Here is a 12,010-nt window from a genome sequence, read left to right as displayed (position 1 = left end):
GTTGAAGCATTAGTACTTATTGAAATAGGGCCATAAAATAATCCGTTTATCAAAATGATGTAATGCGTTTTTGTTAAATGTGCTGATAAATACATAATACCACTAAAGAATAAACAAACTAGAGGAAATTACTTTGGTTTTCTTTGAGAATTGTTATTAAACGTAAGGGTGGAGTTTTTACTCCCCTCTTTTATATCGCAGCTGTTTAACATATTAAGTCAAATGTGCGCATAATTATGTGTTTCAAATTTATTAAGGTACAGTTAAGATTGTTGTTATCCTTATGGTGATAACGGCCATTTATAAAATAAGAGCGGCTTTAATATATGCATGTATAATGATAATTACTTTTGCTAGCTTTTTAATAAAAGTAAAATAACACATTTTTTTCAGGTAGTATTAACCATACATGTTCTTCATGGTTCGAGAACACATTCGAAGAAAATCTAAAAATAATATCCGCGTACCCAATGCGCCAGCATCCGCACTTCTCACCACTCGGAATCCCCAAAAACACTTTGACGTCATTTCCGTACATTGTGACGTCAGCGTCTGCAGGATTTTACTATAGCAGTCAAGGGTTACTGAAAAGCGTGTACGAGAAATTAGTACCCAAATATGGTGACGTTAGAGTGCTCTATTACGACATGGGTCTGGATAGGGATCAGTTGAAACAGGTACGGCGTCATACGCAAACATTATGTAGACCCTTTATGATTACATACACGCAAATAGCGACATGAAACTTAAATCTTAACGTTTCGACATCTACAATACATTTTTGTGCTAAGATTTATAATACACATGTACTACATTTTTTATATTTTTTTCCCAGTGTGTATTTTATATACAATGTGTCATATTACCGCAACACAAGTTTAAATTATATGTTGCTTTATGTTTCAATTGTTCTATTGCAGCTTCAAAACCATTGCGACATTTGTATCATCCGAAAATTCGACTTCCAAAAGTATCCGATTCATGTGGCGAGTATGCGTACATATGCATGGAAACCGTTGATAATTAAAGTAAGTGTTCCTAATAATGTTATCATGCGTAATAACACTTGACAGTCTTGGAGAAAATATACACGTTTGAGACGTTGAACATTTCAGATGTCGAACGACGATGTCTGTTGCAATAACATGTCGTGCGTGACGACATTTATCAGGTCGAGTGTCGACACACATGGAAGGGAATGTTCGCAAGTTCATTCATATTACTAAATTACATTTTCATATTGCTTAATGACAATTTACATGTATATTGCCTATTACAAATGAATGTTGACAGATTTCAATTGCATTACGTATATGACAACTGCCTTTTGCTATTTGTTGCCAACATACTGCAACTTCCGTATGCCTTTGTGCTTCTTTACATCACTTGGTTGCATATACAAAAACACTATTGCATATCTCTTTTCTTTATAATTTTAATTCAAACATTATCTTGTGTATTATTGATAATGGACCATTAAATACCATCATTTTTAAGGTTTATATCGCTTTATCGTCAGTACGTTACAAATTAAAAATAGTAATTACATTAGCATCGTACTATTAATAACACTAGAAAATCAATAAGACGCAAGCAATACGCACTATGAATGTAAAAGACGTTATTAAAATGCGACATGACAATTTGTTATGTCAGTAAAACTCCAGAAGCAGACTTGTGTGTGTGCACAAACAAATCGATGCACATTGACATGTTAGTACTTTCGTGTGTCCGCCATAACTTGTCAGTCAAAAAACACATTAATTATTCTCACAGATGAGCGAATTGGAATCACCCATTTATATTTTGTTGACTTTACGCAGTTCAATAATTTCTAAGATTTATTAAGAAATGAAAGTGAAGTGATTACTGCATCATGACGGTGTGAAAACCTATTGTAGAGACTAACTGGAAAACAACCTTGAATCACGCAGGTCAAGCGAAACTTGGGCGAAAGTTTGAATTTCAAGCGGACCGCAGCTGAGGCAATTAATCTTGCAATGGACGTTAGCCACACACTTTCTTTACCAACACATACACACATATGGAAACATAAACGCAAGTGTTACCGAAAAGAGTCAACATACACCTTATTGAATCACATTTTGATATGAACATGGTTATTCTCCTAAAAAATCATTGAAACAATAATAATCCGCAGTTGTTTGTACATGCGCTTATCTCGACGGCGACCCGATGCAATGCCTTTCCACTAGCGATATGAGTTTTGTTGATCGTCGCCATACCGAATAGGGTGGGGTTTCTTGCGGTTACTCCCCCCCCCACACACACAGCACATGATTACATCAAAACAAAGAATATTCTAGTAAAACATACATCTTAAATGAGAGCTACAATTCATATTCGTCCCAACTTTCGTGAGTTTAGTAAGTTAATAAGGTGGTGCTGGGAAACAATCCGGATCCTCACATAATGCAGACTCAGGCGCTGAAGAACCTCATAAACTAGGAAATACACACAAGTCCGTTAGCTTTCTGATCTGGTAATTTTCACACCACTAACTCTCCAGATGGACTAAATTTTCATGATGAACGCGCAATACACATACAACATACCAATGGCCCCGGGGTGGGTAATGTGGACATGGATGGTCGAGATCGACCGTGTTGTCATAAGAGATGTTCAGAATTAATTTGAAGTCAATTGGTGAATAAATGAAGAAGTTATGTTAATACAAAATTTTGGGTACGAAACAAAATTTGGGTACGAAAATTATGGGTACGACCAAATTATTCCAAAAAAAAAATCTGGGTACGAAATAAAAATTTGGTACGAAAAAAATTTGGGTAGGAAAAACAATGGGTACGAACAAAAATATGGGTACGAAAAAATTTGGGTACGAAAAATTATGACAAAAAAAATTGGGTACGAAAAAAATGGGAACGAAAAAAATGTGGTAGGAAAAAATTGGGTATTAGAACAAATTTGGGTACGAAAAAAATTGGTACGAAAAACAATTTGGGTACGAACAAAAATTTGGTACAAAAAAAATGTGGGTACGACAAAAAATTAGGTACGACAAAAATTGGGTTACGAAATACAAAAATGAATTGGGTACGAACAATTTTGGGAACAAAAAAAATTTGGGTACGAAAAAAAATTGGGTAAGAAAAAAAAATCGGGTCCGAACAATTTTGGGTACGGAAACAAATTTGGAGGTACATGTACTGGGAAGTAGTACTCGTGGACCTCTCGGTAACTTTGAAAGAGGACGGCAACCAAGCTGCCTTTACCTTTAGCAATGGTCCTGGGGTGGGTAATGTGGCCATGGAAGGTCGAGATAGACCGTGTTGTCATAAGAGATGTTCAGTATTAATTTGAAGTCAATTGGTGATATGAATAAATGAAGAAGTTATGTTAAAACAAAATTTTGGGTGGGCGTGGTCGGACACTATCTCCTCCTACACTATTAGCACTAGAACCTTAAAACTTACACACACGGTAGCTATTAGCATTTGTGCGACGGTGCACTATTTGGAATTTTGATCTGACCCCTGAGTCAAAAGTTATTATCATGTGCGTCACATGTTGTTAGAAGATTGAGTGTTTTTACCCATTTTACCTATTTATTTACCCATAACTTTTGACCCAGGGGTCAGATCAAAATTCCAAATAGTTCACCGTCGCACAGATGCTAATAGCTACCATGTGTGTAAGTTTCAAGGTTTTAGTGCTAATTGTGTAGAGGGAGATAGTGTCCAGGACAGAATGACAGAAAGCGGAGATTTTAAAAGCGTGGGGATAATGAAACACAATCGATATATTGAGCCCTGCCTCTTTTGTAATGCCATACAAGCAAATGGTCATGTCAGTGTTTGAATAAATTATATTTATTTAAACCACCATATTTCTTGTTTTAGTTATCAGAGAAAATTGTGTGTGAACTTTGAATATGTATTTCGTCATTGTTTCGGTTTACTATCAGCATACATTCAAGCTTAAATTGGATGTTTGCGTGTCCTTAAAATCATTATAGTGAAATAGCGCTAGTTTAGTTGTGTCTAACATATATTTTTCATTTCCAAGGATGCATTGCGTGACTACAACTGGGTATGGTGGATGGATAGTTCAGCACGAATAACTTCCGGTGACCTTGACCAAGCACTAAAATACAGCCGTAAGCACTCAGTCCTTCATTTCACGTACGGGCCTTCGCTGTCAATCGCCCGACACACAGACGCTCGAACGATGCAATATTTAGGAGAAGATGTCTGCAAATTTAGGCACTTTGGCGAAATCGAGGCAGGATTTGTGCTCTACTACTTTGATGACGTAACTAAAACGGTGGTTGACGTCTGGGGCGCATGCGCTTTGGATAGAAATTGTATCGCTCCGCCACGAGCAAAATATTATTGCAACCCTATGGTGAATACCGACGGCCAGTGCCATAGATTTGACCAATCAGTGCTAAGTATCATTTTAAGACGTTTATTCCACAAATGCAATGACAATCCGATCATTGAACATCCGATGGGAATTCACGAAATTCGAAGAGGAGAAAGAGTGTCATTCTTTCCCCGAAAATAGACATCGAAATGCATGTGCATAGTGCACACTATATTGTTGATGTTGATACATTTATTATGGTTTAATTGATCAAAACTACAATATATTAATGTATGCATGTTGTTATGTCTTCTTGATTTTTTAAGAACTTAGCAAATGTAGAATAATAATACTTACTCCGTCAATGATTAGTTATATGGTAGTCACATAGTGTTTTATTATAATTATAAGCACAGAAACATGAAAACACTGCAATCACGATGGCAATTATGCGACAATAAGAGAAAGGCAACATGAAAAAAAACGCGATGTTTATAATGAATTATCAAATAGCACGATGGCGATAAAGCTTAAACTCCACACATGATGACGATTATGCGACAAAATGTTATCACAAAGTCGACACGACCTTTAACACGACATAATTATGACGATGACGCCACAGCAAAACATCATAATGACGATTGCGTGAAAAAATACAGCCGCGATAACGACGCAACAACACGATTTGAATATGACGATAACGCAACAACACTAAAGCGCGCTAACGATAACGCGACAATTGGCCAACGAGATGACGCTTGCACAACAAATACGACATTTAAATGACGTGAACGTCAAATACGACATTACGATATCGTGAACGCAATCACTACATCACGATGACGTCAACGTCAAACACGACATCACGATGACGTGAACGTCAAACATGACATCACGATGACGTGAACGTCAAACACGTTATCACGATGACATGAACGTCAAACATGACATCACAATGACGTGAACGTCAAACACGTTATCACGATGACCTGAACATCAAACGCAACATCACGATGACGTGAACGTCAAACTCGACATCATATGACGATAACGCGTCAACACGACATCAATAAGAGAATACGCAACACAATATCATCACAATTATGACATTTAGAAAAACAACGACACGATGACGATTAGGCGACAACAAGACAGAGCGATAACGATGACTTGAGTCACGCGACGAAACTATAGTACGATTACAATTACGTGACAACACAACGAGATGAAGATAACGCAACAATAAAATAATGATTACTTCGCTTTCCATCATAGTGCTTACAGTGTACCGTTTCTTCGTCTTCATTATATCTCATTTTATTATACCTCACTTTTATTCACAATGCTAAACTCGCATAGGCCTTCGTGACATAGAAATACTGTCAGACCCAGAGGGAAAAAAAAATTACTGTCCAAAAAATTCTATCGCCCGCTCCAAAAAAAAACTGTCGCCCGCTACCTTAGCAATCACGTGCAGAATGATAAAATAATATACGTACTGTCCCAGTAGTAAGCAGTTTTGCATTTCCGTTGTTAACAGACGACCAAAGTCATGTTTCATATAAATTGTTCATGTTTGAATAGTTTTGTCGGTAAAATAAAATAAATATTTCGCCTCGGTTGACAGTATTTCCTCAAGTTGACAAATATACTGTCAGCCATGTAATATTTATATAATAATATTCGTCGTATAGTGTAATTGTAACCTGATATTCGTGAATTTGAAAGTGTTAAGTTAATGTTCGTAAAGTTTATGTCCGTGTTAGACATGTTGCTATCAAAGTACTTGCCTAAATAATTTTATTTTCAATACAAGTCTTAACAGAATATTGTATATAAACGAGCAGTATAATTACAATTTTAAAGTCACAATTCAAATAACAAAACATGATTATATTGATATATTTATATTTTGATAACATTCACACATTGTACAGTTGCAAATACTACCAACAACAACCTAATTTGTTGCTACCAATAATTAACACACTCGGCTTTAGTATAATCATACATTTTAAATAAAATTAAACCAAACATAGATGGTAAAAATACTTTCATTTTAAAGCAAAATGGCTGGTTTAAACTTCGTATAATCAAAATCAAAGTGCGAGTTATGCTAACATTATGATTCATTATTTATTCGTAAATGTGTCGTTTTGCAAATGTACACGGATTATTTCAAAGACAATTGTTAAAAATCGACAAACAAATACTTAAGCATGTAAAAAAAAGAAAGCATTAAATTATAATTAAAGATACAAAATATAGTGAATAAAATGAATTAGATTCATAAAACATTCATCAAAATTTCAATCAGTGCAACTGAATCATTTTGTTTTGCAGGATTATGCTATACATTTGTTAAATATTATAAGCTATAAATGACGAACTTTTGATACAATTTCAAACTTTCATAAAGTTTTTAGCTACTACAAAATGATTCCTCCCTTTGACCGAAAATCAAAACGTAGCAAAAGCAAACACATTACATATAATAAACAATAACAATATACAGCAAAACAGTGAAACACTTGTTGCAACAGCAGGAGAAATTACATTTAATTAGATGTATAGTATCATGAGTTTATTTTACTATGGCGATAAAATAATGTCCGTAAAGAGAAACCCATAATACGGTTATTAAACGTGACACATATATACTATACAAAACAAACGAACACCAAAAATAAAATTGGTCTCTGCATCATGGATCGGCCAATGAAACAATTTGACTACCATCGTGATTTTTTAAAAAGAATTTAATTAAATTTTGGTTGCTCTTATTTAAAATTGAAAAGTCAATCTTGCAATTCAATGCCAATAATAGTGTATTGATACTTATCACACAAATCATCTGGATGAAGCTAAACAAGTCATGCACTTAAATCCGGTGTTATTATTCATATAACCGATCCAGCAAGAGAAAATCACATCATGTAGACTAAGCAAAAAGTTCACTTATTTATCTAGTGTTTAAAGCGTCTAAAAAGTGCAAAAGAAGCAACACATCATACAAATTCTAGTTTCAAAACTATAATGTGCACGACAAAAAGAACAAATAGAACAAACGTTTATAAGCACGTCGACGATTAGGCATTACGGTCTAACGATAATTAATTCATATCAATGCCCAGTAAAATAACTATGTAATGTGAATATTTTAAATATCATTCCACATCAGCATATTTCATTTTAATAACCATTTAACCATTTACCATTTAACTTCTCAATTCTTGGTAGCAAACCCTAGCAACATATTTATTTTTCTATCCAATCCTAATTTGGGTGTTTGTTTGAACACTATATCGTAAAACGCGTTTTTCTCAATTCGATGTGTTACATTGCATGTTTGAATATAATACATACGGTCTTATTGAATTTTAGATTCAGGGACCCACCCACAAAACTGGATTCAACGCTTAGCATGTGTACGTTGTTTGCTGAAGCTATTTACTACAGTATTTAATAAACGCATATAAAATCTCGTTCCGGTTAAACAGTATTTAGGACGCGCGATTAGGATTTCTTAAATGGCTTTATAAAGCTTATCAAATGTTTATATTGGCATGCACACATTCTATCCGACAAATGCGTGTAGCGAAATTAGAAGCGTACCTACATCACACATCTGCACATAGACATTAGATATAAGGTATTGCACTGGCTGCGTACCACACACACACATGATCACACAGGTGAGTGAGAGAAAGAACATGGCTTGAGTTAACTGAAAAATGGAAGTTTTGACAGTGTTGTCACAGACCTTACTGCCCTACGACGTATAGTTATTAATTGTGTGCATTTTATTTACTCTAATTATATGAGTTTCCTTCTGGTAAAATGGTTTTAATGCCTGTGCTGTGCAAAAAGTGTCAGCACAAGCTTATCATGGACGAAATTTTCCGGTGTTATGGAATTGATCGTTTGTAAAAAGTCTCTTTTAAACGAAAATTCAAACTAGGAGTAAAGTATTGTCGCTGATTATTCTGTGAGGACTGCAAAGGCTGATCCTGGATACCGTAATCATAGGCATTAAACAGCCATGTTTTACCAAAACGAGACTCATATCGTAATCACAACTTGCACTAAGGAGAAACTTCGAGAGGTCTACACTTCTAAGTGTTGAACATCGCACGTTTGCTTCTTCCATGGCTGCAATTTTATAAATCTGAGAAAAGTTCGAAGCATGTTTTACATGAACAAATATAGCCATCACATTACAGATATGTAATTTAACGCTTTTGAAGTCCCTTAGAAAATGGAACTGAATTAAAAACCTAACTTTATTCAAGTTTTAAAGGTTTCATCGCCAACCCAAAGATACTGATTAGCAGCAAACAGTATAAAACCAGAACATACTGTCAGTTACTCGCAGGTTGTTTAAGTTGTATATTGGTTGCATATGGCCATTTTAACTTTGCTTCTACGCGGGATAGGGTTTAGAGAAAGACGTTGTAGTAGTTGTAGTCCAAATCACACCAACATTACTGACTCGGTGATAACACATTCCTATATTAAACATTCTGATATTAATAACCTGAAATTATCGTTGCAAAACAACTCATAAACACAGCAGTTATATTCCGGCCATGTTTGTTTTGCAATTCAAGTGTAATCTCGACCTTGGTGCCGTGACTGTCTCGTGGCGTATGCATATGGCATTATTATGATATAAGTTTGATGCAGGTTTAGAGAAAAGTATTCAAAACCGCTCAGAACTTCCCCCCTCCATCATGGTGTGGTCACTTCATTACCAGCAGGTGGCATTCGCATAATATAATCATCAATTTTAAGTATGTCACTATTTTCCTTTGCCATCACCTTTATTTAGTCGACTGGGGCTAAACACATTGTGGTCCTGTTGCAGTGCCTTTAGTACAAGCTGGTAGCGCTTACAGAACCAGACATAGGTTTGAGGTCTTCGAACCTTTTTACAGCATGCAAGATGCATACACGCTTATACGATTGTTGTCATTATTGCAACAAATATGGCTTATTCGTGAGATTTACTTATTCCGTCGGTATTGAACTCTTGTAGTATTTTTTTGATAAATGAAAGACTTATAAATCTGTAAATGACATTTTCCTAGCTCGACTCACGAGGCAAAAGTTAAGGCCATAGCCTTTTCATTCTTAAGGCAAAAGTGCAGGCAGTAGTGTCAAATTTCAAGGCGAAAGTATAGGTTATAGCTCTTCTAATTACAAGGCAAAAGTATATGCCGCAGCCCTTTCATTTTCAAGAGAAAAGTCTAGGCCGCAGACCTCCGATTTAAAAGGGAGAATGATAGGCCGCAGAGCTTCAAATTTCGAGGCACAAATATTTGACAGTGCCCTACATACTTTAAGACAGAAGTATAGGTCGAAGATCATCAAATGTAAAGATTAAAGAAAACAAATAGAGACCGCAGGCCTACAAATTTAAGGCAAATTGATAGACCAATGCATAGATAAAGGTAAACGTCTTTTAAATTCTTCGCAAAAAGTATGTATAGCATTTCCGATGTCTAGTAAACGTTTTGGCTAAACCTTAGAAGGCCTATCAGAATCACGAAGCCTGAAATCTCACCCACCCTGACATTTCTCTCATCCTAACATCTCACTGAGTTTATCTCCAAGATAATTCCTGCGGTAATCATCTCTAGCAGACGACGAATCTGAACCACGTGGGTGTTGAACGAGGCCTGCCTTCTCAAACACTGCCTCCATCGTCGAGTACGACTGCACCTAGGGAGAAAACAAAGGGGTTGTGTTTAAATCATCTATGCAGCAATGAAGTAAATAAGTGGTTATTTTGACTTTTTGCCATTATAACAGTGTTTCCGTTACGGCGGTCAGTTTGTCCACGTGCACAAATTTTAAACGCTTGTTTACCTGCACTAAGTGCTTATTTTTTTAATGTAAATGCTAACTTTCCTACATCAATTAGACATTGTAAAGAAATATAGAAACAAAAAGAGCTGTCCAAAGACAGCGCCTACTTTCCGCTTTTATAGTGAAATGTACATTTTCTGTCAATAACCTAATATAATGACTGTGAAGACACGTGTGGTTGTAAATATCATACACGTAGTTATATGCATATTTAAATCTTAAAGTTTAGATTAGAACAAGAAAACTTGCAAAGCCAAGCCACACGACTAGATTTAATCCATTTCTCAAATTGATTTATATTATTTAAATAACGGAGGAAATGTATATGCAAAACATCCATCAAAACTGTATTTATTTAGCGGAACCTGTTTTTATTAAACAGCTAATTTCACCTTGATCTGACATACCTTAAGTACAATCCCATGTCGAGTCTGAACGTATGATAGCTTCATGCCAAGTTTTAAAACAATACATTAAAACAGTGTCAGCTTATTTAGTGCCTACCCTTTTAGCTATAGTAATAACGAAGTGACTGGCAAAAGAAATGCACACTACTGTAAGGTAACCACATCCGCTCTCCACATAGAATAACACCACAACAAATCCATCCCAACTTAAATTAATGTCAGGCTTTGTTTCTATCTCTTGTAACAGTGAACGTGATCCAACTTTCCTAAAATACAATCTTATTCTAGACCAGCAAAAAAGCAAATTAGACGCAAAGTTTCATCAAAGGATCTCCATCCTAACTCAAATTATCCTAAGTTAAATATTTATCTATGCGTAGCATCATTTACTTTGACCAAGCTTAACCCGAATGCATGGTCCCAATGTCATCTTGCTTTATCCAAATTTCAACAAGGGTGGAAACAAACAACTTAATGTTTTAGTTAGCAAAGTATTCACCTTAATTTTAATTAGTACAAAACGGGATATTATCTGCTTCATGTCAGTTCAGAGTTATGGCCGTTCGTTAGTGACCGTATCTAAAGAGGAATGTATGAACTTCAATCAACACATACAATAAGTTTTATATCAATATCTGCATGTGACAAAGAGATATGAAGATGTTGTCAGATAAATTAATTTTCTATTTACCTGAATGTTCTAAGTAAAAAAGGAGAACCATTTTGATCAATTACATGTCAGAGTTATGGGACTTGGTCGGTGACCTCGCATGATGATCCAGAATATATGTGTGATGTTTTAATTGAAAACGTGTAGTAGAAACAGAGTTGAAGCATCAGAGCATTTTGTCGTTGCTAACAAATAGGTGAGTAGTACAGTTAAAACAACGCTGTGAATAGCCAAAATTCATTTTCATCTATAAACAATTCGATTTGAATCACGATAAACAGGTAAACACAAAAAACCTCAAGCATCACATACGGACACTGGCTGAGAGACGCTAGGTTGAATGGGCGACTCTATTAATTCCTCGTTCACTGCAATCTGCATCCGCTTCGCCTGAATCGTGAGCGCCCCTGGGTCGCCGTACCTGAAGCCTTTCTCCACAGCCACTTTACAGAACTCAAAGCATAAAATAAGAACTTACAATGAAAAAATCCCCCTCGCCATATGGCACCCTGTTTGTTTGTTTTTATACAGTATTTCAGTTTTTTTTACAGTTTCATTTTCCTGGGATAGCTCATTTTCAAAAATAAATAAACATACTCATGCTTGTAACTTACAACTTCAACAGCATATAGGATTTTATTACCGATCCTTACATAAGTTCTGTGGCTGGGCAAGAGATTTAACCCCCGATCCTCGCATTGCTACATGTTGT

At 35.6% G+C, this 12,010-nt stretch overlaps 2 long non-coding RNA genes across 2 annotated transcripts; one reads left to right on the top strand and one right to left on the bottom strand.

Moving 5' to 3' along the window:
• The first annotated feature begins 543 nt into the window (after window positions 1–543).
• LOC127848590 (uncharacterized) lies at window positions 544–4,649 on the top strand. Its single transcript, XR_008034591.1, has 3 exons — window positions 544–677; window positions 921–1,028; window positions 4,048–4,649. It is a non-coding gene; the product is annotated as an uncharacterized LOC127848590 (long non-coding RNA).
• A 1,592-nt stretch (window positions 4,650–6,241) lies between these two features.
• LOC127847898 (uncharacterized) lies at window positions 6,242–11,747 on the bottom strand. The gene is made up of 2 exons (XR_008034236.1): window positions 11,611–11,747; window positions 6,242–10,074 (listed from the first exon to the last, which is right to left on the bottom strand). It is a non-coding gene; the product is annotated as an uncharacterized LOC127847898 (long non-coding RNA).
• Between the last annotated feature and the right edge of the window lie 263 nt (window positions 11,748–12,010).

This window comes from Dreissena polymorpha, chromosome 10 (genome assembly GCF_020536995.1).
Source record: "Dreissena polymorpha isolate Duluth1 chromosome 10, UMN_Dpol_1.0, whole genome shotgun sequence".
NCBI lineage: Eukaryota > Metazoa > Mollusca > Bivalvia > Myida > Dreissenidae > Dreissena > Dreissena polymorpha.
Note: the sequence above shows the minus strand (reverse complement) of the source record. Positions and strands in the feature narration are given on the sequence as shown.